This window comes from Ornithodoros turicata, chromosome 7 (assembly GCF_037126465.1).
Source record: "Ornithodoros turicata isolate Travis chromosome 7, ASM3712646v1, whole genome shotgun sequence".
NCBI lineage: Eukaryota > Metazoa > Arthropoda > Arachnida > Ixodida > Argasidae > Ornithodoros > Ornithodoros turicata.
Window position 1 is genome coordinate 21,464,934 of NC_088207.1, and position 25,712 is coordinate 21,490,645.

Below are 25,712 nucleotides of genomic sequence, written 5' to 3' on the forward strand. Positions count from 1 at the left end.
TGAGGTTGTGCTAGTGCACGGAATGAGAAAGACACTTACAGCCGTGCTTTCTATATGAGTGATACATATCCGAAATCACAGTCTTATATTTACCGAACGTTGGTGCAACAATCCTTTCTGTATTTACTGTCCGCACGGCGCGAAGTGGCCTTCCTCACTCTCTCCTAATCCATATACATAGATCTCCGTATACAGCGACCGGTAGGCAACAGCAGAAAAGTTCCATCTGACGCCATCGTCGCGCAATGAAACGTCGTTAAGTCGAGCGTTGTTGAGGCAGTTTCGCTCGCACACTTTGACCGAGTGGCGCTCTTCAAACCGGCTAAACGGATGGCCACTGGGAACCGTCCCCTAATTTAGTGACAATTCGACAGAAAACTTCTCGGAGCACTATATAGATAGAACATCGATCCCCCTCCCTCCCCCCCTTACCGAGCTGGGCTCCCCTATCACTCCATCTTCGTTGTTCCACCCGATTCGAAGCGGGAAGCAAAGAAACAAAACAAAACAAAAAAATTGATGGACAAAAAAAAAAAACGAAGAAACCGTCACACACTGGAGAGGCGACGATGAAGGGCACCTCTCCGGACGAGACACGTGACCTGACGTCACGTGATCTGCCCTCGCGGTGAGAAGGGGAATCCGTCCGGACTCGCAGGCGCCGCGGTGTTTAATAAATTGACTGTTCGCTTTGTTCACTGCTGATACATGCTTTCCCCTCCCTTTATATACAACATGAGAGAAGCCTTGCGTTGTTGCATTGACGCTTTTGACAGGCGTGGGGTCGGGAGGGGGGTCTCCGTACTGCGTGACACAGAGTCGGCACTCCGCTTGTGTATACTTCTTGGAAGTGTCGGCTAGTTTATGTTATGCTACACGATGTGCCTGTCAGGTGACGAATTTGTCGCGCATTTTTATATTCCGCCGTTCGTTATTATTTGTCGGAGCTGAGTGATTGTCGCTGAGCGTCGTCTGCTTCGTTTACGGCTTGGCTTCGTTTGGCTTGACTTCTTTTTTTTTCTTTTTATCATTGAGAGGGTTGTTTAGGCGCCTCAGAATGACGTCCTTGAGAAAGGTCGGACGCAATCAGTATATGTCAAGAGAGTTTTTCCGACTCGTTTTCTGGGCTCGCCAGGTGCTAGACGTCGTGCCTGAAAGTCGCCGCTTAATTTACCTCACGAACATACCAGTGGGGAACGAGTGTCGCGACGGCGTCCAGGTTAAAGGTGACTCTCCTGGCGTCAGTCGCAAATATCCCTTACACTTTTTTAATACTCATTGGCATTCGCATGTCGTCCGCTAATAGAAACTTTTTGCTCGTTTGTCCAAATATGTGCCAGTTAAGTAGCACGACTGTTTGTGTTTGTCGTTTGCGCATAATGTAAGTTATGTACTGGGTAATGTAGGAATATGGCCTTCTTGCGCCGACTATTCGGCACCCTTTCTGCTCTCTCGAAACGTGTGCGATAATTTCGTGCGGTAAATCCGAATTCGAACGGCGCGAAAATGCAGCGTTCCCGATGCGCACACAGATAAAACGGAGACGTGGAGATATTATTCTCGACGCGGGTCAGACTGGCTCCACACTCTTAAAAATGAACTTCATCGCGTAGCACGCTCCTAGCCAACTACCATCTCGAATAATATCGTTATCTGCCCTGATTTGTTGAAAACGGGAGGCGTACGCCTTTTTTTATGACACTTATGCTGTTCATAATTGTCACGGAAAAGGCGTACGCCTCCCGTTTTCAACAAATCAGGGCAGATAACGATATCGTTTGAGATGACGGTTGGTCAGGAGCGTGCTATGCGGTGAAGTTCATTTTTAAGAGTGCAGCCTTCAATAGAAGAGCAGCTTCTCTGGTGGTCGTAGTCAGTGAATACTGAAACATCGAGAAAACTCAGACAGACAAACCCAGAATAAAGGGCGAATAAAATCGAGACCTAAAATGAAAGTAAAAGAATCAGTATAAACCACCACTATAAACCAGTGGCGTTATTCTTCCTACGCGTCACTCGGCGTAACTTAACGTCAAAAACTCGAGAACAACGTCTTTTTTTCTTCTTTTTTCCTCCTAAAGGCGCTCTTCCAAAATCCCAAAGGCAACATCAGTGGGCGACGCATTGGACGAGTGCCGTTGAACCGACGCGTGCTGAGGCGGCGGCGTGGGTGTGTTGATGGCCAGATTGGGGAGTTCCTTCTTTGATTGGGCAGGGTTACGAGAACGGACGACCTTTTTCATTCAGCCGGTGTGTGTGCGTGTGTCTCTGCGTACACAGCTGCTGCGCGTGGGACGATTCAGAAGGGAGTTTCGTTGTCGCGCCAGTTTCCTTGTGCGGAAAAGCAACACGCCTTTTTTTTATAGAGCGGTTGGTAGAATGGATAGCTACTGTGCGATTCTGTAGACGTTGTTTGGGTGCTTTTCTTTCCGGTTGTGCGAAAGGTTGTATATAGTCAGTCGAGTTTGGGTACGGAATTGGGGACGCAAACGATGCCAAACGCGAGACAGTTTCAGTCGAAACATGTGTGTTATTAGTGTTTCTTGAGCTCACGTGAAATTCTTGATCCTAATATTGCATGAGTGAATGCTCTTAAGATAATCACTGTAGTTTTGAACTCTGTAAATGTGATGTTGTCGCAGGTAGTGTAAAACGGGGGCCCGGGCTCGTCAAGTTGTATTTTACAACTTTTTCTCGGTCCTCCTTTCGTCACATGATGAAAAAGTGATTGATTTATTGAAGAATACTATACGGCTCCCCCAACCGAAACTCAAGACTCAAGCAGCTTGTGCTTGCAACACGATCATCCGGTAGCCACAATATTCGTTCTGTGTGCGGACTCATTTGACTTAAAAGGATACGTTTTCGTTTAATTTAAAAATGTTTTGGTCCTAGATATCGTCGTTGAATTTCTGTTACACTAAACGATGTGCGTTTCTTTCACATCTTTTCGATCATCGTCGTTGTAGTAGTAGTTGTTGTTGTTGTACTCGCAGTAGTACGCGTAGTAGTACTTACTGGAAGTGGTGCTATAATCGTGTTCACGTTGGACACCATTCGGCCGGTAGCGAGCTGGGTTGTCCTTACCCAGTATCACAATGATGTGGGCTGTTGCAGCATGATGAGAACATACAGTCTCAGATCTGACAATGGGCATACGAAATTCATAGTCTCTGATAATGCAAATGCCTGACTGAACTGGACCTAATGTAGCGTAACTCAACAAAATTATTCGGCGCAGCATGATCCTTGTTGTCCTTGCACCAGTAAGGTCAAATCAAATCAAATCAAAGCTATAGTCGTGTTCAACTTAAGAAGGAAAATAAATCTAGTCCGTCAACTACGTACGTCTGCGCGCCAGGAGAAATACTACAGCGCCACCATACGCCATCAGTGGGGGAGCGCACTTTTTGCCGCAGCGTAGTGCTATGCGGCCAGTCTTAACAGCCAATACGGAAGCAGAGTGAGTATAGGGGATTACATTATGTGGTGCAAGAGGGAGCGTGACCTCTCTCTGTGTCCAGCCGCCCTATATCTGCGGCGCTATAATATTTTGAAAGCCGACGGACTAGATTCATTTTCTTTCTGAAGTTGAACACAACTGTAGCAGTAGTACAGCGTCGCACAGTGGCTACAGGCTGTGCCGCGATCGACCGTATTCGACCAACATGCTGCCGAAAAGCCTTATCGATTCATAACACATCCAATTGCAGCGGTCGCCTCTTTTATCTCGGTGTCGTTCATGTGCCCATCGACTGTAAAGGGCCCGGCAAATGATGATGCACGGTGTCGATTTTCATTAGAGCGCGGGAGAGCGGCCGTGGTAGGGGAAATATGGGAAGCTCATTAAGGGAGGATTCGGGGGAAGAGGCGCAAATTCCGATTCATAATTCTAGGCACGCTTCCGGTTGCAGTTCGTCCCTTATAGTGCGCAACGAGAAGGTTGCTCGTAAATTTACGCGAGCTGTATGCTTCACGCCTTGCTTGTTTTATGACTTGTAGGAGGGGTTCGTTATTTAATGGGGCTCACTACCACGGGCTTTGATTTTTTTTTTGTCAAAAGGGGTTGCTATACGCGACTGGTAAAATAATACTTTAACGAGTAACTACACTCTAAGGGGAAAAAAAGAGTAATGAAATGGTAAGAGTAATAAGATGGTAAAATTGGGAGTAATTGCAGCTCCTATATTCCCCTAGGCGGCAATTGCCCCACATTTTAGTCCCCTAGCCCCGAAATTTATTCCCGAGAACTGCAAATAGTCACTGAACCTCGCAGATAGCCTCCTGAATGAAACAGTCCACGTAAGTATGTGCTCTTCGTGAATTTGATGGAATAAGGCCATATTTATTTATTTATTTATTTAGAATACGTTAAAGGCCCAAACGGGTACAACATAACGGAAGAGTTGGGCGACAATAACACTGTAAAAACTGAAAAAAGTAAATAACATGATCGACAAACAACAAAAGAAACGTCAGATATAAAAAAAAGAAATGCAACACTAAAGTCATCAAGACATAATGCAAAAAACCAGCAAGGATGTACATATAGATCCTGTAAACAACAGTGCGAAAAAAGGAAAAAAAGAACGTAAAGAAGAATCAGGGAAGATAACAAATTGGTGATGGCCGCCTATGATATAACTTGATATAATAATATGATATAACTTAGCAAACTTGTCAATATTCCACTCACACGGACGAAAAAATAGTTGAGAAGTTCTTTCTCGCGAAATTGTGCTTTATTCGTGTCGCAAAATTTTGTGTCACTCGACATATCACGGTTGACAGTTTAATTCAAAGTACTTTCATTCACGCACATGAATTATTTACCTAAGACGGCTAGAACAGAGCGATGTAATCCCCACCCTGTGACATTCATTTACTCCCGTGCATTCACCCCCAAAAGGGACTGTTCTTTGTGGCAATGCATTTACTCTCCAAAATGACAAATTACTCGTTTTTTAGAGTGTATATATACAGAGGAAATATCGCTAAAGTTATACAATATATTTTTGCACCTCTCGGGTGTAAACGTCTTTTCGTCCTATGGTACGCACCCTTTCGGCGTAAGTGGTAACACGACGTAGAAGCGAGTGTTTTGTATTATGTACACCAACTTAAATGGTGTATTCTACAAAGAGAGATACTTTCAAAGGGCACATTCCACAGAAAGCGCCAGTTCATGGACTGTATACATATGCCAATTAAACAACAACAACTTTATTTTCGGTCTTGGAGAGTGGGAAAGGCACGTTTTCAACACACATTACATCTTTCATTTGGGCTAGCGGAATTAATACTAAATAGTGTATGTACAAAAACGTCCCTTTTACACCGTGAAAAGTGTAAAGGAATACTGCGATTGTACGGCTGGCGTGGAAAGTATATTTTGGACGTTTTAAGTTGGGAGTTGGGACGATATTTCGCCACGACATCTCTGCCGCGAAGAAATTAATGTTCCGCTTCGGTGATGGGCCTGCGTGAATTTCACCATTCGATCCTTTTCATGGCAGTCAGGACAATAATCTCGGCGACTCGCAATTGCGCAGCATGCACTCTTAAAAATGAACTTCACCGCATAGCACGCTCCTAGCCAACCATCATCTCGAATGATATCGTTATCTGCCCTGATTTGTTGAAAACGGGAGGCGTACGCCATTTTTGTGACACTTATGCTGTTCATATTGTCACAGAAAAGGCGTACGCCCCCCGTTTTCAACAAATCGGGGCAGATAACGATATCATTCGAGATGATGGTTGGCTAGGAACGTGCTATGAGGTGAAGTTCATTTTTAAGAGTGTGCCTCAGTCACTCGGTTACAAGAACCTATACGTACACAAAAACGTGATTCAAGGAATGGGCGCTGCCATTCGTGCTGCCACCCCATGGTAGTCACGGGAACTGTGCTCGTGTGGACTGCCGTGTGCAGAGTTCCTTCATTTTCGTGTCCGTTCGTGTTCATTTCGTGACCGTTCATTTTCTCCCGCTCGGGAACCTGTGTAAGAACAGATGTCGCGCCAGCCAGCACTTCTCGCGCGAAGAACCTTGCATATCGCACGCGGAAGCCAGCAATCTTCTTTTTCCTTGACCTTTCGAACGTTGATGTACGCTACTCTGATCTTTACCGGATGACTATAGTTATATGGAATGTTACGCTATCGTAACTCATACTCATTAAAGACGGCGGTCACCAGTATTCATCCCAATGCGAAGAGCGATTTTGGCAGCCCACCCCTGTTGTGTCGTCGCTGGGAACGAGGCTAAGGAGCGCGCGGAGACTAGTGGTTTGAGAGTAACGCGACAAGGTCTATACGTAAATGCATTTTTTCCCCTGTCACATGCCGCGTCGCTAGATGTCCGCTGGCTCGTTGGAACGTTCCCACCCCCCTGAACGTGTCCTCTCGGAGCTCAAGTACCCTGCTGAGCACTTTTGACGAGCAAGAGAAGAGAGGGAGAGGGTGTGACGTGGCGCATGGCCGCCGAGCGGAAACACTCTGTTCTGTGGCACAGTTCCCGTGTTCACGACAACACCAATAACGCCCTCTCTCCCCCACATCGCAGGAATCACGGCTGCATCGCTCGTTGTTTCTTGCTTCTAACGAATGGTGACACGTAAAATGATGGAGCCATATATATACGTATAGAAGCCGTCCCCGCGCGCCATCAGAGCGGCACACTGGTGCTCCGCTTTGAAAACGAGGCGGGATGCGGCAGGGGTGCGAAAACCATGTCGCTCCCCCCCCCCTCCCTTTTTCGCCGTATGGAAGGGGAGGAGAAGTACCCCCCCCCCCCCCCCCCCCTCTTCTCGCATCCGACAAAATTCTCGTCAGGCAACCGCTGTGACGGTCCTCTCTGGCGCCGGTCGGAGAATGTTATTCGGCATATTTCGTCTCTCGCGGTCTGCCCTCTGTTGGATTATTGAGAGGATCTGAGCTATTCTTGTGTGGTAATTAAGTTGCGAGTATCCATAGTTACTCATTGAAGTAGTTACAATATAACATCTTGCTTCTCTATGGAAGTGGCTTCTGTTACCAAGAATTACTTCTTTTTTTTTGTGGAAGTAAGTAATTTACTCTCGCAGTGCCACGTTTTTTTCAAGCATCAAGTGCCTGTGTTCGTTAAACTAGAATGTTGTTGCATATAAACAAAGGGGAAAAAAACCCAAGCAGCACAATGTACTGAAAGTCGAGTGCAATAGGGGTGGACGGTATCTGTCTTATCAATGTTCTTTAGTTTTACGAGGGTGTTCAAGGCCTTCCACCTACCCGTCCACCCCTATTGCACTCGACTTTCAGTACATTGTGCTGCCTGGGAAGACAGGTGTATAACCGAGTGCATACAACGTGCGCTTTTCTTGGAATGCTTGCACCGAAGTCATGCCGATCAAGGTCATCGTCAGAGTGTGAGGTCACAGATTCGAATCCTGCGATCGCATGTGCTGTCTGAAGTTTTCCCTGAGTTATCCGGCAGTCTTTCTACGCGGGATGTCAGCAGATCGAGTCACCCCCCTTGAAGTTGGTCCAGGACACATACTAACATAACGTTTATGCTGTTGTGCTCTCCACGACGTCTGTACGAAACTCACAGCTACGGTTGCACCGCGGTGTTAAGACGCTGAGCAAAAAGAAAAAGTGTATACCCGACGTGTTGCATGACTGCTCCTCGTATCATACCGTATCACTTGGTCAGGCGGAAATCCTTTATCCCGTATCTGAGGGCCAGCGATAGTGATGGTGTTAACACATGCGCATTTACAGCATGAAGATTATTGTCGCTCGGCGTGATAAGCTGCGATCGGAGGATGAGATACGTGTATCGCGTACAAAGGCAGAACAATCTGTGTCGTTATCTCGGTGATCTCACCGGATTTAGTGTGAGTTCCAATAGGGACTTATCTAAATTGGACAAGATTAGCGTCTTGTTTATGCAAACTGTCTGATTCTCGGCATTCCTATACAACGTTGTTTCGCCTGCAAGGTTGGCGAAATGAATGATTCATGTGGTCTTTGAATTTGCATTCATTTGTGTTTGTGCAGTCGACCGCATGTGACAACGCGATGGAATCTCACGATAACAGAGCAGACAATTGGATTGAATTTGATTGTTTATTCTGAGTAATCCGACCGAATGGCCTGTTCTGCGTGAACCAAGATACATTCCTTCCAGCATTACTTGATAAGTCCAGGGAATAAAGCACTCTTGTCAGGATGTTGTTTATTACGCGGGTAGATACTACGAGGTAGATCGGATAAACCTAGGGAAACCAGTAAACATGCACGACCACGCGGCCGTTCCTCGGAGAAATGTAAGGGGTAGACCAGCGGCGCAAGAACTCTGCTTCACCTATAGCACCATCAATTGATCCTCCAAGTGCACCATATATATATATACTTGTGCAACGGCCAGGTGAGAGGCAACATCACACGTATGCTGCGACTCTGAGGGACGGCCCTGTACCTGTTGCGTCACAACACGAACACAGCACTCTTCGAAACAAAACTTTAATATTCGCAAGCTTTCGTGCAGATATAACCTGCACTTCACCAGGTGAAAACACACACCAAGAAGTTTTGTTGTTGTTGTTGCTGTTGTGTGTGTGTTTTCACGTGATGAAGTGCAGGTTCTGCACGAAAGCTTGCGAATATGAAAGTTTTATTCCAAAGAGTGTTTCATTCTCTGGACTTATCGTATTCTCACTACTACCAGACTGTACTGTGTGTTTTTTTTTTCTGTTGTTTTGTTCTTTCATCATCCAGGTCTAGCATTACTTGAAGTCCAGTTGGCACTTGAAACTGCACAGTGCGAAACTTGTACGCTCGAAACATATTGCGTATATAATTGTATCTTACGTTATAAAATGTTCTAGCAGCTACTTAAAAACTCGTCGCAGAAGGAACATATATCTCATAACGTGAGGAAGTTTTCTGCTAGAAGGCTTACGATGCGAGAAGACGGGTCAAATATGGTACAAATATTTTGCGCCCGGTAAAATATAACCCGCATTCCGACTATCGCAGGATGTCTTGCCCTCAGCTAAATTGTATGACACCACGTTCTACGAATAAGCGGAGTAGCCGGGAGAAGGAAATGCATATATATATATAAAAAAATCCGATTACGTGCAACGGACTTGCGAGCGAGCAATTCGTCCAGAACGCCCAATAGAAGGGCGCGTCGCCTATGCAGGGCCTGCCAGTCACTATACCACATGCTGGGACGCTGTCCGTGGGCCGGATTCTGCCCCCCTTTGGAGATGGATTGAGAATGGGGGGATGGGGTGGGGGGAGGAAGGTAGCTCCGGAGAAAGGTGGTGTACATACGGCGAGGCGTCTGCCCGTCTGACCTCCGCTTGACACCTCCGACTAATATAATGTGGCGCGAGGCTTTCTTCTTCTTCTTTGTTTCGCGCACATTCATTTCGAACGTCGGTGGTCTGTACGTTTGTCATGCGCTCTCCTGGTGGTGCGGAGGCGCCACCAAAAGCCCACGGAGGGTTCCCGTGTATTCACACGAGCGACATCCTCACGGAATATTCTAGCGGAAGAAAAAGGCGAAAAGACTGCTCACAGAGACAAAGTACCGTCCCGTGTTATGTTGAGCATTCACCCGGCGCAGAATATCGGGAATATCGGGAGTGGCGTACTGCGCATTTAGCAGACGACACTTAGCAGACGACACCGTCAGCGTGTTTTCCTGTCGTCTGCTACGGAATATCTTGTGGCTGTGTAACAGGATATTCCCCACGGTTAGCAGTGTACGTGAAGATACGACGTTGAGCGCTCGCGCTCACGTGATAGCAGAAAGGTATGAATCCTTTCGCATCTTCCGCTTCTGGGGGAATGTCGCTCGTGTGAATACACGGTTAGGTTTGTGAACGTAACATTCACTATACGATGTCAAAAACTTTAGAAACTGTGTCCTAACCTTTGTACGTATCCTCGCGTAACGCTCACAGTAATCGTGCAAAGCATTGCAATTGAATTTGCGGTAAATTTATCTACAGATGAAAAGAGAAGACGCATGGTTATTGCGATGAAGCACGCCATGCATTTCAACGCAATTATAACGGTGTTGTTGATTAGCTCTGCGTGCCCTTTCGCTCGCCTAACAATACAAACCGCTTGCCGGGTGCTTCCATGGAGCTCCGGAGTTCTGTTGCACAGCACTTCGGAATGTTCCCGTAACGACGGAAACCTCCCTCCGACCAGTGTTTGCTTTCTCGTCATGCGTCTGTCAGCAGAGGACATGAAAGCTCCGGAAGAAAGTCCCGTAATGGGGGCTCCGATAAGCGCCTTATCTGTGGGTCACGTCTCATGTGGACTTCGGAAGGTCGGCCGAGCTCGCGATAACAGCCCTGTCAACATGATGCAGGTAACCGACGTACATCACTCCAGAGACACAACAAAGGGATAACGCGAGATCCAGTTATGTCAAACGGCAAGATTCCCAGCAGCCGTCTGCGCATGATCCAAATGATGCCAAATTGCCAATTACCGTGTATTCACTCGACATTCTCCCAGATATTCCAGCAGAAGATGAATGAAACGTCATAGCTTTCTGTTGCCACGTGAGCCTGTAGCAGACGATATCGAATTTCGTAGCAGACGACAGTGCCGATGGTGTCGTCTGTTATATTTGCACACTCTCGATATTCCTGCGCATACGAATTCTTCCACCCCGCGCGCAGTTTTTTCTTCTTTTTCCTCTTTCTTTTTTTGTCTTTGCGTATTATTCTCCTCGAATGACTCCACGGACACTTCTAGCGTCATATGCGCCTGTACCACTTCCTGGTTTTGTTAGGTTCGCCACAGGCTCACGGTTCGTTCGTTCACCCTATGAAATGCCGTAGATTAACGATTTTAGTTTGCACAAGATGTTTCTCTTACTTTGATTTACATCCATACCTCATCATGGAAGAAACTTTCAAGTTGATATAAATTTAGAAAAACATTAAGCAACCACGCTTTTAAAACATGTCCACTCCACTCCATGATCCACTCAAAAATCGATTTAATATTAGCGTATTTTGAAATATTAAATTTGAAATATTCATTTTTACCTGCTACGTTTAGCCCTTAAAAGTAGTCCCAATTACACGTTTTACTTTAGTGAGTGGGCAACGGCAACCTAATCGCGTTTAATAATGCACTAGAAAAGGGATAGGTGGCACGAGCTTCGTAAATAATGCCATTCGGGACCCAAATGACAGTAGATAATAATGGCATTTTTCGTGCCAGTGTGACAGGACGCATTCATGACAGTACTCAACTGAAATGGAGGAGTTGGACTTTGGGAGTGGCATCAAATGAGGCACGTTGCTATGCTGCTGAGAAATTCATGTCTGGAGGCCTTGCTGGAATAACTACTCAATAAAATGGCGCGTGTTATTACAGGGTGTCTACCAACCTGGAAAACCTGGAAAACAGGGAATTGTCAGGGAATTTTGATGTGACTGGAAAAGTCAGGGGATTGTCAGGGAATTTGGCCAAAAAGCAGGTGAAGTCAGGGAAAATCGCGGACAAGTACCATGATGATGCACGGCGAATTCGCGAGTGCCGACCGGTGGTTGAGCGGCGATGCCGCAGCAACATTACCGCGACTAGCAGTTTGCCAGTACGACAAGTTCTGAGGCCAGAAAAGTAGGATAGCCTCACTAAATGGTCTTTCTTATGAGGGATCTATATAAAAACGTAGAAGCAGGAACCAAGTTCCCCTTGGATTTTGTCAGGGAATTCGCTTGAAATAATCAGGGAAAACCTGGAAAAGTCAGGGAATTTGAAGGCTGCAGTTTGGTAGACACCCTGTATTAGAGATCGTTTCCTGTGCTTGTCGCCGAGAAAGTCCTCCGCATTTTGGGTAGACGCGTCATTTTGAGCAGGAGAAAAAACAAAAACAAAAAAGTCTTCTATATATGCGTTGCGTGAGGATGTATTTTTCATCGCGGCGGATTTGTCACCGGAGGCCTGTCTTGAGCAGTAGAACAGGAAAACAAAGTTGTCAGGTGTCTCCGCCATCTATTCCTGTCCTAGCCCAGCAAGAAATGATGCATTCCGACGAAAAAAGCGACGAAGCGAACACCGCGTGAAGAATCTCTCTCGACGTCCCGACATAAATCAAGTGCTTTCCAACAGTGCACGTGTACGGTGCTTGTTGTTCAGACTGTCCCGATTTTTGTTCCCTCTCGGTGCTGGTGTAGCCCACTGCCAAGTTCGGTCTCAGTGATCTCAGAGCGTTTTTGTTTTACCTACTCGAGCGGAATTTGCGGAACTTCAAATTTGGATACAGTCCATATCCAATCTTATAATTCGTATCGTTTGAATCCGGACTCAATAGTCCTTCATCTAAAGTGGCGTGGTGCTGGGTACAGTATCTGCTTAACGGGGGTGGCTTTAAAGGAGCAGTGAAAGCTCCGTTCCACAAATTCTCGCATTCCTCATTCGATTAACCATGGTTAGAGACCTGAGGGAGCACGGAATCTCCTCAAGAACGTCTCTTTCGAAAACAAGAAACGCTCCTATGTATAACGCGCACCGGTAGACAACGTGCATGCCTCTTCGGTACACTTTTAGTCTTGGGTGGTAAGTTTACATTGGGTAAGTTACAAGGAATTTGTTCCTGTAACTAGTTACCTTTTGGTTTGGCGAAAACTACTTACAGAAACTGGTTAGGGCTCTTGGGAAATCCTCTGATTATGACAGGGTATAACTATGTTAGGACAGTAAAAGAGCTTAAACAATTCTTTTTTTTTTAAGTTACATTCATTCGGATTTTTTGGCTTAAAAGGTAAAATTTGTAATCTGTCTCAGTCACTTTAACGTGGTAACTATAGCTGTAACGCGGTTACTACTTTTGCAAGCTAAGTGTAATTTAGTTACTGTAAAACCCTTTAATTTCGCGGCCCTCGAGTTTCGCCAATCGAGTAACAGGGATATATTCGCGACTACTAAATTTCGCGAGCTCCTCCAGCTCCTCCTCCTCCTCTGTTTTGAAATTTTCGCGTGCCTCTAAAGTTCGCGAGTTTTCTCGATTCGCGATACTAGCGAAACTTAAGGGCTGAACTAATAACTTTTTTGCCCATGACTGATGCAACATGGACAGTCTGCTACTATATCGTTTGAGCTATCAGGCCAGTGAACGTTCACGCGTCTGGCCGACAATATCCAGCTGCTTTCCTTTCCCCAAATATCAGTTTCGGCTGGTTTGTCCGTATTGACGGAACGTTAACTGTCGGGTGCCGTCAAGCGTCATTGCGGTTGCAAGGCCTGCGTTTTCAGTCTATAGAGGGAAAATATATGAGGGCGAGAGAGAGAGAGAGAGAGAGAAGGTCCGTCCACATCTGGAAGGTGTCTTTGCTGCTGCCCACATGGAGTGTTTGAGGAAACGACGCGCCGCCCAGCTGTGGGTGGATATGTAGAGCCAGCACCCGAGGAAGAGTGGCGAGAACTTCGCGTGTGCTACAAGACCTCCCCAGATAACCGGGACATGGACTTTATGTAGACGTAAATACCAGGCGCTCGCCCGTATATGATGCTTGCTGCGCAGGAACGCCGTACATGTATAGTATAGAAATGGTTTGTAGTGTAACCCGTCTCTGGAATCTTTTTTTTTTTTTTTTTTTTTAGTGTGTGGAACATCTTGGGGTCAGACTCTTCTGGGGTTTGTTTTGACGGGTGGATGCGGTAAGGACGTTTTTTTTTTGTTGCTTTTGTTTGTGTTTGTGTTTTAAATGGTTATCTCAGTTTTTATTATATCACGTGGTTTGGTACGGCTCGCGTCACTGTTAACTTGAACAGCGTTCCAGCCTGCGCGAAGCGGCAAGCCAGCCTGGCAGCGCCAAGCGGAAAACAACGTCTTCATATCGAGGGTCACCGCCCCCTCTATCACTGTAAATGGATGACCAAAGCACCCTCCGCCGTTATTTCTACTAAGTAAACTCCACCAGGGTCCTCAGCCCGGAATGGCGTTAAAGTTAACTCTGATGCGAACTGTACATGTTGTGCAATGTGCAGCCGATAAAATGATTTTTTTTTGTTCTTCGCGCTCTGTAGTCGAACGAAGTTTGTCACAACACACACACACACTCACATATAAATGGGATGTTGATGTGGTGTGTCACGAACATTTTTTTTTAAAATCCCATGTTGGCGCCGCGATGCAACTGTGGCTATGAGTGGCGACGTGGACAGAGGACAGCAGGAAGGAGTGGGGGACAGGGGGGTTAGTATGCGTCCTGGGCCGACTTCAGGGAGAACAGACAACACAGCCGGTGACAGGATTCGAACCCGTGTCACTTCCCAGTCTCGGCGTGGAAAGCGATCATCCTAACCATTATGCCAGTGTCACAAACAACAACAACTTTATTTTTAAGATGATGAATGAGGACTTTCATCGCTAGTGGCGATACTCTACCCCATTGCTGTGTCACAAAGAACCGTAACACGAGCTTTTGCCAATGATGAGATGACATACAGACGCAGATCCCAAGCAGCACAATGTACTGGAAGTCGGGTGCATTAGGGGTGGACGGTATGTGTCTTATCAATGTTCTCTATTTTCATGAATCTGTTCAAGGCCTTTCATCTACCCGTCCACCCCTATTGCACTCGACTTTCAGTGCATTTTGCTGCTTGGTGACAGTCGGGGAGGTCAGAGCTCGGGCACAGCAAGCACAAAAATGCCGACACGCACTAAAACTTCACAATCGCAAGTGTCTCAAGAATACGATGCTGACTGCAGAGTGATGGCGTTTTGGAATATATATATATATATATATATATATATATATATATATACAATTACATTTTATTCGACGTTTAGCGCCATAACGCCCTCCCACATCTGACATCACCCTACCAGCATTTGTGGACACTGTAATATTCGCCCTTTCAGTTACTGGAATCGACAGAAGATGACCGCACGGCAAAAGAAAAAAAAAAAAATGTATATACATCCGCACATTGCGGGAATGACGGCAAGATTTCGTCCCAGCCGTTCTGGGAAATACCACCTTCGGATTAATTGCATAAACCGCGGGAGTCGAAAGCGTTTGACTGCAGCCGCTCAGCGGGAATACTCTTGAGTCTGAGTATGCTGCGTGGTCAGCAACACACCTTGCCGTCGGGGCGCAACAATGAAGTTTTTAAAAAAAAGGAGGAGCGAAAAAGCTTCAAGAGAAAGGGCGACTTCGATTGAAGGCGTTCCTTTCTTCTTCTTTTTTTTTTTTTTGAAAACATCCCGCAATCCTGTAGTGGCGCAATACCCGCCGGAATATAATGAGAAGAAATAGCCGTCTCAAGGTCATCTTTTTTTTTTTTTGTCTTTTCCCGAACGTATATAAGCTTCATTAACGCCTCGTAAATGAGTTCAGAGATTAGATCCGACTCCATCCTAGCGTGGTCTAATAGATTGAGTTTCGCGGAATTTTTTCCCGAACGTCGAGGGATGCAAGGTGGGATGACGAGATTGATGTCGACAAAAGCGGGTCCCGCCTCTCTCTCTCTCCTTGTTTCTCCTCTTCCGAACTTTTCTGTCTTCTTCCATGGTGGGCCGTACGTAAAATGTGCGTGTGCGTTTCGTTTCCGAGGGGAAGGAGGTTCCGTTTTAATTAAGGTTGGCATTTCTTTTGTTCCAGCTAATTGTTGCCGGCGTTGGGTGTTTTCTTCGTGAGGAGGAGGCAGATAGTTTTTAGTGCACGCAGTACATGTGTATACGTGCTTTGTGCTCGTAAGAGGCATTTCATTAGAGGTACTTTATTGGGCGAATGGGATCATGTTATAAGCAGACTTGTGCCCGTTACTCGAAAAAAGTAATTGATTACCGTTACCGTTACTTGTACGGAGAAAGTAATTGATTACCGTTACCAATTACAGGACCTTAAATGTAATTGAGTAACGAGTAGAAAAGTAACGCGTTACTCCGGTCGTTACTCTGCATTCACGCAAATTATACCAGTCTTTGTGTGCCTCAGCAAAAAAAAAAAAAAAAAAAAGAAGAAAAAAGGTAAGTTCAACAGTGGAACAGCTGAAATAACCCAAAAATAAGTACGTCTACTGTATTTATCGCCCAGGAAGACGTTGACCCGATTGTGGAAGATCATGGGTGGAACTTCCCCATGACTCACTAAACCTCCAAAGCTACCACAAAGGTACCACCACACTGGTGCAGGAACAGATTAGGGGGAGAGACCCTGAAATTCCAGAACAAAGGCTGACGGCACGAAGATCTTGACTTGGGGCAGAACATCTAAAAGATGAGTTAGTCTCTGCCGGGAAAGTAATCAATTACTGAGTAATCGATTACTCAGAAAAGTAATTGATTACTCGAAAAATTACTTTGACTTTAAAGTAACTGATTACTCGAAAAATTACTCAAAAAATTAATTGATTACAAGTAACGCAATTACTAGTAACGCGTTACGCACAAGTCTGGTTATAAGGCATCTTCCTCCTGGAAGGTCGTCCGACGTTAATTCCACCTGGCGTGTGATGATTCGATTAAGACTCGTCTGGCAGAGACGGTATTAGGCGGCACGTTCTGCTGCACAAGCTGCGAAAGGCTACTGCACATGGCTAACGCAGCTGGTTTCTTGGAATGCGCGCGCGACTGCCTGCAACACTTTTAGAATGATGCGTAGTTGAGAATTACCACTATATAGAAGTAAGGACTATATTTCCACTATATAGAAATAAATAAGGGGCCGTCAGTGCGCATGCGCAGAATATTCATACGTTGTTTTGCGCAATCTACATTGACGACTCCGCGTACTTCTTTGCGGCACCAATGAAATAAAGATTTGTCACTGCGTATGGCGCAAAACATTGTTTGGGTGCCGGAATTACGCAGTGAACGACAGCCCAACTTCATTGGGGGCCCTGTGCGAACACTGCGTCATTTTGACCATTAATTTACCATAACAGAAAGGAGGAAAGAAAAAAAAAAAACAGTCCGGTCTTATATACGTGTCACTTTCACGCCACAACCAACGGCGCCCCAATCGACGAAATGAACTTGGGTGGCGTTTTTCTCCGGCGTCCGTCGGTATACTCTCTGTATATGCTGCAAATTAAAACTAATTCAATTAAATTACAAAAATCACTGTCCCTTATGCCAGAGAGATTTTTTCCCGCGATTTCATTCCAGCCGTTTTTTCTGTTTCAAAAGGAACGGATTCAAACTTCTCGGGGCGAGTTTTCTATTAAAACGATCCTGCGCGATTCGGCAAATTCTTGGGTGGTTTCACACAAAATGACACGCTCGACGCGGATTTCACCTTTCGCAGTTCGACGAGCCAAATTATCTTCCATGCGCAAGATATAGGGTCGCGACGGGGACCCATAGACCTACATAGTAGACGGTACGTCGAGCGATGCCACCGCCTTTCTTGCCCCTTGGCGTGGAAACGATTAGCGAAGCAGTTGTTGCCCCGCCTTGTCCGCCGACAAGCAGGTATATACCCGACGCGCGCTCTCACTTTTTGCTATGCTAGAACAAGGGCCCCAATTTTCTAAAGCGACTCCTCGTTACGTCCGAGAGGCGCCGCTCTGTCTTGGTATGGTTCCTCGGCGAAATTAGCCATCTTCTGCAGGGAGGAATTCTTCCCTGCGCTGACCTGGAGAAAGGGTGCACACAGTGGGTCGAGGAGTGTAGAGCTTTGTTTTACGGTTTTTGCCACGAATTAATAAAGGATAAAGGATATCGAACGTGACATTACGAGGACCAAAATGATGATGGTTTTAGCGATTGAAAGATGGGTTGATAGTAATATCGTTGGTTCACCTGCTTCGATATAATGATGTTAAGTTAGGTCAGGTTAGGTTAGGCTGTAGCTGTCCTTATCAGGACATCCCAACTAACATTCACCAAGACGATGAAAAAAGATGGAGCGCTCTATGCGAAGGAGACCAACGGAATGTTGTTAGCTGCAGTTGGTATTTATTTCTGTTCTGCCTAATTGGATTAACTGATACGATTAATTCGCTAACTTAAAAAAAAACCTGTTTGCTTAAAGGCCGAAATGCGAATTGGAAACTTCTACAGAGCATATTGAGAAACGTTGGCATATCCAAGGATATGCCAACGTTGTAGAGTATCAAGTACGCGTTGGGTGGCGTTCTTACTGAAAAACAAAAACAAACAAACAAACAAACAAAGAAAAAACAGAAAACACGCTGTCTATACACGTTGCTCGGGATGAGCCCGTTTTGTTTTTCCTTATCTATAGTTATCTTTGTTTTATTGCGCCGCCAAATGTTCTCTTCTCATATTACGCCTACACCTCCAGCAATTACCTTTCGGATTACGCAATCGTGTTCAGGTACAATGCTACTATATGTCATAGTGAGTGGGAGGCGATGTCTAGCGAGTCCTCCCACACTTTCGAAAAATGTATAGGGGGCTATACCACCCGGAAATTTGTTCACGGTAATGGTTTCGAATACCCGACCCAACCCAACCTAACCTAACCTAAAAAAAACATGAAAGCCAACATAACGGAACGGTTCTGACGCTGAGACACACAACAGAGGAACACAAGCCTCAACAGAACATGGGCAACTGAAATATTGTCCAATTCCCGCCGCTGTCTGGATTGGATTGGATTGGATTGGAAAAGAAAAAAAAATATGGAGAGGTTAGTCCCGACCCAGTCAGAACTGGCTACTCCAAAACGCGTTTGTGGGTAAACAAAAAGAAAGAAAAAGGTCAGCTACGAAAAATTGGACAAACAAACAAACAAACAACCAAGCAGGATAAAGCATAAAGGAAGACGGGGGAAAGGAAAGGGGGAGACGTTCGACGCCGAGAAACACTCACTGGCCGCTGTCTGGCATTTCGACGACTGCCATATTCCAACTGAAATCCAGTCGCCTCCATATTGAAGGTGCCTGAGCAATGGGCAGAAGACAGAGAAAACACAACACCCAATAATGCGTCCATCGCTCAGGCACCTTCATGATGGAATTCGTCTCCACCATAGCAAGACTGTTACCACGCCATTTTATCCAGGTACCAGCTCGCGTGGCATACTGGTTAAGGACGATCGCTTTCCACGCCGAGACTTGGAGGTGACACGGGTTCGAATCCTGTCATCGGCTGTGCTGTCTCAGGTTTTCCCCGGATTTTCCGGAGACTTTCCAGACGAACGGCGGCACAGTTCTCTCTGATGTCGGCCCAGGACGCATACTACAGTCAAACTCCTTTACAACGAAACTCAGGAGACAGCAAAAAAAAAAAAAAAAAAAAAAAATCGCAGTAAAGGTATTTTCGTTAAAAAGGATGTCCATTATTGGACCTATAGGGCTCCAGCGGGACCGCAAAAAAAATTTGCTGTAGTGGTATTTTCGTTAAAAAGGTGTTCGTTATAAAGGAGTTTGACTGTAACCCCCCTCTGTCCCCCACTTTTTCCTGCTGCCCTCACAATCTGTCGACGTCTGTTCGCCGCACATAGCTACAGTTGCTTCGCGGTGCTAACAAGAAATTTTAAAAAATTGCGCAATCGGCTGATTTATTTGACGTGGCCGATACCACGTTTTGCTAATCTTTGATTTGACAGCTTCCTTTTTCCTATCGCTTTCGTAGAGTGCTACCGACGCATTTTCTCGGCCGTGTTTTTAACGGAGGCAGTACGGGCCCATTGGAACCTACGGAGCCCGATTGCATTTGAAGCAAACAGACGACAAATACGGTAGTGCGAAACCGGCCTTATCTGTATCCTTGTATCGATCCATCCCCTATTTGAAATACCTCTCGTCTCGCACGTTTTTCTGTCGCATCTTTTCCCACGTGTATTATGCGAACCTCAATTTGCATACTGTCCGCACATTCGCCAAACGACCGTCGGCCTTCGTTATGGCAAATTGGATAGCGTCCGAGGAATAATGATAATCATAAAAATTAAAAAAAAAAAGGTGGAGGGAGTCACCAGTTCAGAGCAGGTGTCGGCTATAAAATGAAGTGACGCCGCATCAATCACATGTTTATCGTCAAACGGGGGGGGGGGGGGGGGGGCAAGGGCGGGGGGGGGGGCCATAGAACAAGTGCGAAGACGCGGAGGGGCTCTAATAATAAAAGCCCCAAGTATAAGAGCAGGTTTCGAGATGGACCGTTCGAGCGAGGGGTGGGCAAGGGGAGGGGCTCCACATCGTTTGTATGCGTCCGGAGGAAAAAACCTGTCTCGCGACGCCTCGCACAAGCCCTGCTGTGTGGGCACTGCATCGCGCGCATCTTGTATCGAAGAAGCCAAAAGCAGTATGACCACGAGGAATGGAACGATACAGGGTTAGCGAAGATAAAGTACGGCATTTGGTCCTCTTCGTAGAGAACACCGGTTGTACGGGGCGGACACCGCCAGTGTCGTATGGGTTACTAAAAAAAAAAAAGGAATTAGAAAATTTTCAGCTTCCAGGTTTGATATGTTCCGATATGTTCCGATATGTCCTGTATTACTTCCGATATGTTTGATATGTTATACTGATATGTTTAATATGTTATATGAAAATTTCGAAAAATGAAAAACCGTTCGTTCCGATGCATTATCAAAGCCCTATTCTGCCGTTTTCTTGAGCTGACGGGAATCTTCGTGACTACGCAGTTAACCCTAAAAGTGGTACGGCAAAACTGCATGTTATGCTCGGAGATTGTTAAAACACTGCAAGTTAAATATCGCTACAAAGTTCAGGCTTCTGTACGAAACTATATCCAAGTACTCGCATACGCGCGTGGTGGAAATGTTAAGATGGCAGCGGTATTTTATTTTTCAGTTTTCTCACAAAGGACTGGAGCAAATTGCAATTCACGTATAAAATTTTAGCACGTAAGTAATGCATCTTTTAATGTATAGCTCGGCTCCCAAACGCACATTTTATTCATTTTGTCTTCATTACAAACCCCATGCTTTATCTTGCCGAACCCCACATACATATCGGTCTTTTAAAATTATCGATATTTTGAGAACATCTTGGTTATCGACACAAATCGACAGCTACATATGAATTAGCTACATAAGTTATGCCGATAATATACGTATTGATGAGTTAGCGAGTTACGTGTATTTAAAATGGTGCTGTTTGCATCGCAGTGGCATTTTACAAGACCTACAGCTTAGGGAGTAAAAGACGCGTGTAAAATTCCCCCGAATCTCTTCCGAGCGTGACACCACCACAGGCACCTGTGCCAGTGTAGCGGCCGCGGGAGAAGTCACGTGCTTAACGGCCGGAGGAGGCTCTCAACCCTATGCGCCGAAGTTTCTTGTTGGGTTTTGATCTTGCCGAGTACGAACACGTAGAAAAAATGATTTTTTTCGTCAATACTCTGACATGCAGTATAATGTGTTGTCGTGCATCGTGTAATAACCACATGTATCAAAGTGCCACACAACCCATCGAAACCCAAACCCACTGGAAAAAAGGACAGAGTGAACCTTGTGATGTTGTTTTTTTTTTTTTTTTTCATAATGCTCAGTCATTCTAGAAAATACCCAATTTACACAGGCAGTCAAATATTTAAATCGAAATTTATAGTCGACATTTTTCATGCCGTGACGTCACTATCGGTAGTCTGTCTGCAAAGCGGAGCCACGGACTCGAGGCAAAACTCGCTGATTATGGTCTACCTTGTCTCAATTGCCTTTACCATCATCACCATCATCATCAGTACCTTCACCATTTGCATCGCTCGTGCATACTTCACCCCCCCCCCCCCCCCCACGAAAAAAAAAAACGTAAAAAAAAAACAAATCCCTAAAGGGTGCTCTGTGGCGAAATTTTGCAGCATAGAGTGTCTGCCGCACGTAACTCACAGTGGGAATAAGGCTCTGCAATCTATACAGGCAAGTCGACAGCTTGAGACTATCTTCAAGCGCAACAGTGTCTGACGCAACGGGGTCCGGCGTGTGCGTTGCGTGATTCTCTCGGAAGAAACAGGCAGACGACAGGTGACCCGCTTGGGTGCGAATGACTCACGGTGATGGCGGCAGCTCCGAAAGCGGTTCATCTCTGTGCTCCTATTTTGAGCTGGATGGAAGAAGGCAGAGCAGACGGAGGAAAGGGCTATCCCAGTCTGCTCGCTTCTCTGTTTTATTCTTTGGCCTTGTTATTTGTTGCGCTTGCCATTCTAATTAAGGACAGCGATGAAACATGACTTGTTTTGGGTCTTCAAACTGCGCCGCGGTCGCTCCCGATTGGGAATAACGGTTTTGTTTCCTGGTGGCGTTTTTTTTCTTCTTCTTCTCTGGTATACGCTAGCGAGTTTTAGCGTATCGGAAGACGTTCGCAACAAAGTTTTGCCGAATACGCCATAAACCATTCGCGTTCATCCTTAGGTGTGAACGACATCAGATTCCTAAGCGTGGATTTCGTCTGTGACTACCTTTGCCTACGGCTGTGACTACTTTTTTTTTTTTTTTGCATTTCGACGAATTCAGACCTGTAAAGTTTATTAATTTCCGTGTTAGTGCCGCGAAGCAACTGTTGCTATGAGTGACGTACAGATGTGGACAGATGGAGAGAGGACAGCAGGAAGGAGTGGGGGACAGAGGGGTTAGTATGGGTCCTGGGCCGACTTCAAGGGGAACTGTGCCGACATTCGTCTGGGAAAGCCTGCCGGAAAACCCAGGGAAAGCCCCAGACAGCACAGCCGGTGGCTGGGATTTGAACCCGGGACCTGTAAAGTAATTAAAGTCTAATTAATGACGTTCTCAGTAATTAGTTACCTTGAGGATTACTTTCGACATTATGAAATTGTAACAGTATTACTTCCGGAAGTAATTTGTAATGTTTTGTAATGTAATTTGTAATGTAAACTTTTGGAATTTTATTTGCGTGCGATTTGGCGCGCTTTGTATGAGAAAATACAATTTTTTCGCCGTTTTACTGCGGCACTTTCAATGCGGTCACCGAATTTCTGGGGGACCATCCCAGCTTCAAGTCAGGCGTGTTATTATGGTGATGCTAAGCATAGATTTACCGCTACAACTCAATTACCATTTCGGCGTAACTCTAATTCCAATCCAATTACTTCGAAAAAGTAATTTTACTTACAGCATACACCCAACGCAAAAATCGACGGGTCTTGTATATAGCACGCTCCACAAAACTTACGTGCCGATTAAAAAAAATCTATAACGTCCGACACGGCATGTGGCCATATTTTTACGAGCAGAAACGGCCGTTATCATAGCACTCAATCGCCCATACCGACAGGGCATGCCGAGCAGCTCGTTAGCATGCCGTACGGAACGCATAACACGCGATGTTGTCAAGCCACATGAATGGGACCCAAGCTACCACACCGCGGATATATGGTAAACAATTTCTCCGGTTGTGTTTCGCTTTGGTTGTGTAACGACATCGTATGTGTTGCAATTGCGTATATGTGTACGGAGTTTCGATAAGAGGGCTTCTGCAACGAAAAGCGGGCGTATAGGTCGTTATCTTCAAAGATGTCAATCTGTGCGGAGTTCATGCTGTATAGTTACTGGGAAGTATACGTGAAGAGAATGGCATATATAGGGACGAGAGATTTTAATGTTATTGGTTTTTCCGTGGCTTTCTTATCGGTTCTCGCCCCCCCCCCCCCACACACACACTATACGATCGTGCTTTGATACGCGTGATAGGAGTGATGGGTGTTTCCGGCGCCTTGATTGGAACGGAAGTGCTCAGCCCGTGTGGGTTCTGTACTACCTGCTGCGGTATTTTTAATGTAAACCGCGTCTCTAGACCACGACCTACTCGATTATAAAAACCATGTCATAATCGGCAACCCCTATGAGGAGCCCATCCCCACGATCCGCAAGGGGCGCTGCTCATCGTCCCGCGAGATTACATCATCATTGGACGATGGCAATTTGAATTTTGAACGCGCAGAAGAGGACGAACGACCACCATAGCAGACGACAGCAACAGCTCCAATGAAAACGCGTAGAATGAGAATGATAATCAACTTTGGAAATAAGCATCTCCCTTGGCACATCCACTGCTTGTACAAAAATATTGAGGTAAGTTGAAGTACAAATTATTGCAGAAATTGAGGAAGCAATAACCGGGCCGATGAGTAGCGCCACCGCTATAGCTTCCAAATGCGGCGCTGGGAAGGGGTGCCTATGACGTGGTCGTTATAATCTAATAGGTCGTGCTCTAAACAAATTTCACAGCCGCAATTCATTGGCGGTTCTAATATGAAGTAAAGAAATCACACCGCTTTTGAAATGATAAATGTGAAACTTATTCTCGAACAGCACATTGAATGTGAGAAACATTTCGGAAAGATAGTTGTCGCAGTAATACGTACCATGCGTCTGTTTTGCGGCCACGAACAGGCTGTTGCTTTGCGTTTCCGTGAGCCAACATGTTTTCAAGTTCATTTGCAGTGAACGTGCGCTACCACAAGTTATGAGGGTGCACACGTGGAGACTAATTTAATGCGGGAGCAGCAGACAAGCTGGCGAACATGGCTTTGTAACCTGCGCTTTCTTCGTGTGTTACATGCTATGGGCAGAAGTGCCGCTCTGCTAGAAACGTGACAACGCATACATTCCTATAGTGGAGCCCGAGAACACGGTTCACTGACACGCGAAGCGCTTGCTCGGTAGAGGCGAAACGTCGTACACATACATTCTTTTATTATTTCGCTATTTGCTCTCGAATACGACCAAAATTGAGCGACAATTACTTTACAGAACAAAATATAACAAAAACACATCTTCACCATGCAAAACTCATTTGGTAGAACTACGCTTATAACTTATAAGCTGACGCTTGGTAAGCAGACGACATCACCCGGACTCGTCGTCTGCTCCATTAAAATTCTTCTCTCGGATCGAAACTTGGCGAATAGTCGTCGGAAGCCGAAGGCGAAGTGCATCCTAGTTAAGTGCACACAGCCTAAACGCAGGTTCCGATGTAGATGCGTGATGCGGCCCTGCAAAATGGAATTAGCGTCCGGTTGCGAGGCTACGCGTTGGCGGTACGCGATGCCGCGCATTAGAAAGCGGCAGGGGCCGTGTGGGTGGTTTCTGTTTCGATAGGAAGCGTGCTTTCGTGATGTTCCGCATTTTCGTCTACGCGGGCAGCATACCGAAGTGTCACTGATTATTATTGGTACAAGGGCAGCAGCAAAAATTCATAAGCGCACGCGTCCCTGCCACACAGACGGACTGGTAGTCGTAAACACGTGGTAATTTGTGTAGATGTCTCTGCATTGTTGAGACTGCCGTCCGTATTTGTAGGCTGTTGTTGTTGTTTTTTTTTTCTTTCGTTTTCTTGTTTACAATTTCTCCCCAGTTTCTGAGCGGCGTCGGCCTGCTGTATAGATGACTTGCATTTCAATATTATCAAACGGTACAGCCCGTTTTGTGCAAAAACCGTTTGCATCCTGGATGTCTTGCCCGACTTTTGCTCATTTTCCTGTGCGATTCGCAGGCAACGCTGACCACTTACACCACTTTGATGCGGGTCGGTTAGAAAGGACGTTACATCTAAACAGCTCTTGATATAAAAAAAAAATCGCGCGCGATTTATATTGGTCTTAGCGCCTTCCCCGGAGTGGACAATGACCCAGAACGTGGACGCTGCGTGGACGGAACAAGGAGCAAATCCCTTTGTGTATGGCGTGAAGGGCATAGCGGGCTCCACGAATGAGATTAGACGGTCCAGTAAAGCGGGGGTGCACAAAAAAGGGGTGCGGAGACAGTTGCTTTTGCAGGTGGTCCGCC

At 45.9% G+C, this 25,712-nt stretch overlaps 1 protein-coding gene across 1 annotated transcript in view; it reads left to right on the forward strand.

The window, feature by feature from the left end:
• The window catches only part of LOC135400330 (leucine-rich repeats and immunoglobulin-like domains protein 3), a 72,527-nt gene that overhangs the window by 20,995 nt on the left and 25,820 nt on the right, over positions 1–25,712 (forward strand). The window lies entirely within an intron of this gene.